At 44.2% G+C, this 5,870-nt stretch overlaps 2 pseudogenes; both read left to right on the top strand.

Moving 5' to 3' along the window:
• The first annotated feature begins 2,135 nt into the window (after positions 1-2,135).
• Positions 2,136-2,521, top strand: LOC114628957 (annotated as a pseudogene).
• Positions 2,522-4,545: 2,024 nt separating this feature from the next.
• On the top strand, positions 4,546-5,101 carry LOC114628951 (annotated as a pseudogene).
• The last annotated feature ends 769 nt before the right edge of the window (positions 5,102-5,870 follow it).

Here is a 5,870-nt window from a genome sequence, read left to right on the forward strand (position 1 = left end):
CTTCCTCCATTTCTCTTTAGACAAGGACAGGCCTCCCATGGATATCCAGCAGCCATGGCATATCAAGTTACTCTAAGACTAGGAGGCTTCTCTACTCTTATGGCTAGACTAGGTGACTCAGTAGGAAGAAAGGGTCCTAAAGGCACGCAACAGAGTCAGAGACAGCCCCTGCTCTCACTGTTAGAAGACCAAGCTACACAACCATAGAATATATGCAGAAGGCCTAGGTCAGGCCCATGAAGGCTCCATGCTTAGTGGTTCAGTCTCTTCGAGACCCTATGGGCTCAGGTTAGTTGTTTCTATATGTTTTCTTGTGGTGCCCTTGACCTCTCTGGGTCCTCTAATCATTCCTTTCCCCTCTTCAATAGGATTCCCCAAGCACCATCTAATGCTTGGCTGTGGATCTCCACATCTGTTCCCATCAGTTGCTGGGTAAAGCCTCAGCAGAGGCCACTTTTAAACCACAACACTTTGTCTAGTGAATTTTATCATATCTTCTTTAAGGTAACTCACCATTTTTTTTTCTCATCTGTGTCCTCTTAAAATTTCTTCCTCTATCATTGGGCAGGTGAACATTTGGATTAGAAATATCTCAAGATAGAGACGGGGATAAATATAACAGCAATGAAGCTGAAAGGGAATTTGGAAGGCAGATGTAGAGGAGCTTTCAAGTCAGGCTGAAGCTTTCAAAGTTCAACTTATAGAAAATGAGCAGTCCTTGTCGAGTTACCAGGAGAGAGCTAATGTTATCAGAGATTTTTCCATGAAGATGAGTCAGACACAATTGTATAGGAGAGATGGTACTTGCAAGTGGTGACAGCAGGTTCATAATTTTAGCTGGTATTTTTAGGACTATAAGAGCAGGAACTGGCCTGTGTCTGTATTTGGGAGGAGGAAAATGGAGAGATCAGGGCCCTGCGAGCTATTGCAGATGTTAGAACCCATGGGAGTTAGTGGTTGATTGGCTCTGCAGGGTAAGAAGAGGATGAGGGAAGCAGAAGACTTCAAGCTCTGTAGGCTTGCACTGCTATGATCTGCTATCGGAACCACCGCAGGAAGAGCACTATGGTACTGGGGGAGCTAATGATTTTGGCTCGCACCATGTTAAGCTTGATGTTTTGGTTCGATAACCACGGATAGGCAAGTATTGAAGAGGAAAAAAATGACTGAGACTTCTGAATATCACGTTGCTTGCTTTACATGTGACGGTTCACTTATTTTAAAGTGTATTGAGCATTTACTGTGTCCCAAGTGCTTCGTGACCATCTGTAAGAAACATAGCAGTTTTCAAAAATCTGACAGTTCAACCATATTAAGAGAGAGTGTTAATAGAGGTAGGTAGATACTGATGAATGTATGAAATAAAAATGCTATATGAAAATCTAGTACATATATTGTATGACAAATATTTAAATCAAGAGAATTACTTTTACTTAAAAGTATTATTTTAGAATGAGCATGGTGGCACACACTTGTAATCTTAGCTTTTAGGAGGCAAGAAGATCTTTGTGAGTTTGAGACCCACTTGATCTACATAGTGAGTTCCAGGACAGCCAAGGATACATAGCGAGATACTGCCTTAAAAATATCAAAACAAATGCAGTAATTTGTTTTACATTTATAAGAATGTTTATTATAGTCCAGGAAGAAAACGGATAAAATAGAAAATGCAGAGCATGAAACAAAGACATAGGGGCATATATAGCCTTTGAGACACTGACATTAAAAGTTTGATTAAAAATGGGGTAAGGGGATAACATCTGAAATGTAAATAAAATATCCAATAAAAACACGAAAAAAAGCTTGATGAAGTGATTAATCATGGTAGAAGATAAAAATAAATAGAATAGAGAACGGTTCGGCGGCTGGCTGCGGGCGCCAGGCAGCCCCCGGGAGGCGCTCGTGCCGGCGGCCTGGGCTCCGTGAGGCGACCAGGCGGCAGGCCTACATAAGGACATTGGAAGAAGGAAGATGGTCTCTTCTTTGCCTGCTTGCCTTGTGGGACTGAGCAACTGCTAGGTTCTTGGACTTCCCATTCACAGCTGACCATTGTTGGAGAGTTGGACTACAGACTACCTTCTACACTGGTTAATCAAGAGTGAAAAGTCTGAAGAGATGCAAGCAGGAAAACGAAATTAAACTAGGCCTGAGGAGCAATGCAACAGGCATGATGGAAGTCGAGTCCTCCTACTCGGACTTCATCTCCTGCGACCGAACAGGCCGTCGGAATGCAGTCCCTGACATCCAGGGTGACTCAGAGGCCATGAGCGTGCGGAACCTCGCTGGAGACATGGGCGAGCTCGCAGTTGGGACAGAAGGACAGGCAGAGGGAAGTACCCCAGACAAAGAAGCCAGCAGCCAGCCCTAGAGCAATGACTTGAACACCTCGTCCTGAGTCTGCCTGTGTCCTACAGGCTAGAAGAGACCTGCTGTACCTCCTGGACTGGAGCCCTGGCCAGTCAGGCTGACTGAGAGGATCAGGGAGTCCTCTGTGGCCCCCACTCCAGCAAAGCCCTCCACACACACCACAGGCTCCACTCCTCCCCACCTCCCCACGGTGCCCAGGTACACTTCGAAGACACTGGATAGGGACTGTCCTGGACAGGGACTGTCCCGTCAGCCACTCACCCCTCCAGCTAGCCATCTGTCGGGAAGATCTTCCTAGCCCTTTTTTAAAGCCTCTTTTACATTTTTAAAAAACATAACTTTTTCAGAGAGAGGGGAGCTGACAATCACTTTTTTTTCTGTTTTGGTTTTTGGTTTTGTTTTGAAAGCCGTTTAAAGCTCAGTTCTGATGACCTATGCGGCTCTAAGTTCCCTCACGGAGCCTCACAGATCCAGTTTTGGGAAAGGATTTGGACTCAAAACTAACTGACCAATTCTTTGCCCTTTGTACCAAGAGACTGATACTTAGGCCCAGGAAATAAATGCTGGTGATTTGTGAAAAATAAATAAATAAATAAACAAATAAATAAATAAATAGAGAGCCAGGGTGATGAGCAGAAAATGTTTTCACCACAGAGTGGTGGAAATTAAAAACGATAAAGGTAGAGAGCACACCTTAAGTTTGCCACTGATTTATGGGATGGCACACATTTACAGGGAATTTAAGAGAGAATGGATGATTTGGAAAAAACAACGTGGGCATCAATTTTGAAAGTTTCTAAGGCTGTGGATGTTGGCTGGTGGTAGTGTTAGAGAGCTTGCTTTCACGTGTGTGAAGTCCCAGGTTTCATTCCCAGCACCTTGAAGAATGTTCAGTAATAAAATGTAGGTCGTTCCATGAAGAGCAGGAAGTAAAATCCTTGAGACCACTGTTGGTTAGGTTAGATCACCACAAGGGAGATGTGAGAATGTATACTGTGTGGCAATAAAACCCAACGGATAAGTAAAGCATCAGAACTGAAAACTCTGAAACACATCAAGGTAGATTCAAAGGGTCTCCTGAGAGGCTTTGCCGGAGCCTGACCAACACAGATGCAGATGCTTACAGCCAAACATCGGACTGCACGTGAGAACTCCAAAGGAGGAGTTAGAGAAAGGACTAAAGGAGCTGAAGGCGTTTGCAACTCCATAGGAAGAACAACAATATCAACCAACCAGATCCCCCAGAGCTCTCAGGGACTAAACCACCAACCAAAGAGTACACATGGAGGGACCCATGGCTCCAGCCGCACATGTAGCAGAGGATGGCCTTGTTGGGTATCAATGGGAGCAAAGACCCTTGGTCCAGTGAAGGCTAGATACCCCAGTGTAGGGGAATGCTAGAGCGGGGAGGTGGGAGTGAGTGGCTGGGTAAGGGAGCACCCTCATAGAAGCAGGGGGGATGGGGGACGGGGTAAGGGTTTTTTGGAAAGGAAACTTGGATGGGGGATAACATTTGAAATGTAAATAAATAAAATAACCAATAAAAAAAGAAAAAAGTCTATACAGGAAAAGCTAAGAGGGAATGTATTGGAATGCTATAATTTGTTAAAACAGACTTTGGAAGATAAATCCAAGTCAAAACAATAGAAAAGTAACTGAGATCGAGAAACTTCAATAAGATATGGTAGAAAGGAAATGCCAACCTGGGTTCCAGAACTTTCTGGAATGCAATGAAATGTCTGAGATGGAGATCTAGTGATGACAGTAAAGACAGTTTAGCTTGTGAGTTGGATGAGGAGGCCTTCAAAAGAGGAGTTCTTGGTGGAAAGAGCTCCAGACTAGTCAAAATGGGATTAGGAAATTCCTGCCAGACTCCTCTATTGCAGCATATGTGCACTAAAAAAAATATGTAGACAAAAAAGAAATTCCCAGAGATTTTACTAAGTTCAGTGTGACCAGTGGACCGACATGCTCTAGGTTCATCTGAGAACTCCTTAGAACAACACTCTCAGGCTCCTCTGCTGTCCTACTGAGCTTTCATTTGAACTCGAGCAAGATCACCAGGTGACTCCTGTGCACATTATAGTTCGGAAAACACTGTTGTGAGGGAGGGAAAGCTAAGTCACAGTGAAAGAATAAAAGAAAAAGTTCGGGGAAAGCAGCAGCAGCAGATCCAAGATGGCGGCCAGCAGGAGGCTGATGAAGGAACTCGAAGAGATCCGCAAATGTGGAATGAAAAACTTCCGCAACATCCAGGTTGATGAAGCTAATTTATTGACTTGGCAAGGGCTTATTGTTCCTGACAACCCTCCATATGATAAGGGAGCCTTCAGAATTGAAATCAACTTTCCAGCAGAGTATCCATTCAAACCACCCAAGATCACATTTAAAACAAAGATCTACCACCCTAACATCGATGAGAAGGGGCAGGTGTGTCTGCCAGTAATTAGTGCTGAAAACTGGAAGCCAGCCACCAAGACTGACCAAGTAATCCAGTCCCTCATAGCACTGGTGAATGACCCCCAGCCTGAGCACCCACTCTGGGCTGACCTAGCTGAAGAATACTCTAAGGACCGTAAAAAATTCTGTAAGAATGCTGAAGAGTTTACAAAGAAATATGGGGAAAAGCGACCTGTGGACTAAAATCTGCCATGAGTGATTCCAGCAAGTTTGAGCAGAGACCCCGAGCAGTGCATTCAGACACCCCGCAAAGCAGGACTCTGTGGAAATTGACACGTGCCACCAACTGGCATCTGCTTGTGGCAGTTAACTAACTTTCTACAGTTTTCTTAATCAAAAGTGGTCTAGGTAACGTGTAAAGAAGGATTAAAAAATTCAGATGTTCTAAAAAAAAGAAAAAGAAAAAGGAAAAATTCAAGAGACGAACTAGCATGGAGTAGGATGTGCATGTACTCAGACTGAGTGAGATGAAGCCAGTTATAATTGTGAGCAAGGTAAGAGTCTAAAACTCGCAGTGTCCACCACCAATAGAATGGACACAGGTAGGTAATTTTGTTCTGGTCCAGCTTTAGGTGGTGGCCGAAACTAGGCCAGCTGTGGCTGCTCAGATGGCTGATGGAGCTCTTCTGAAAGCCTTTTTGTAGGCAAGGGGTCTCAATCAGTGCCTTCTACAGCTTGGATCACAGCTGAGGCCCATCACACTTGCTTAGCACAACGAAGCTTTTACAAAGGAATCATGCCCACGTTAGAAGGAATATGAGCATATCTCGTCAGTTGAGCGGACAAAGAACGATAGTTCAGTTCGTTGAGTAAATAGTTATCTCTCACACATGAAGTTCTGAGTTTCTTCTTCAGGACTGCATACAACTAGGCATGTTAGTATATGTGTGCCATCCAAACACTGGCAAGGGTAGAGGCAGGAGGATCCAGAGTGCAAATTTAGCCTCAGCTACGTATCAGCCTCGGCTACGATAAGGCCAATTTGGAATATATGAGTTCCTGGGGTTTGTGTATGTGTGTGTTTGTTTGTTTTTGTTTTAACT

This window comes from Grammomys surdaster, unplaced genomic scaffold (genome assembly GCF_004785775.1).
Source record: "Grammomys surdaster isolate TR1022 unplaced genomic scaffold, NIH_TR_1.0 274, whole genome shotgun sequence".
In the NCBI taxonomy this organism is placed as follows: domain Eukaryota; kingdom Metazoa; phylum Chordata; class Mammalia; order Rodentia; family Muridae; genus Grammomys; species Grammomys surdaster.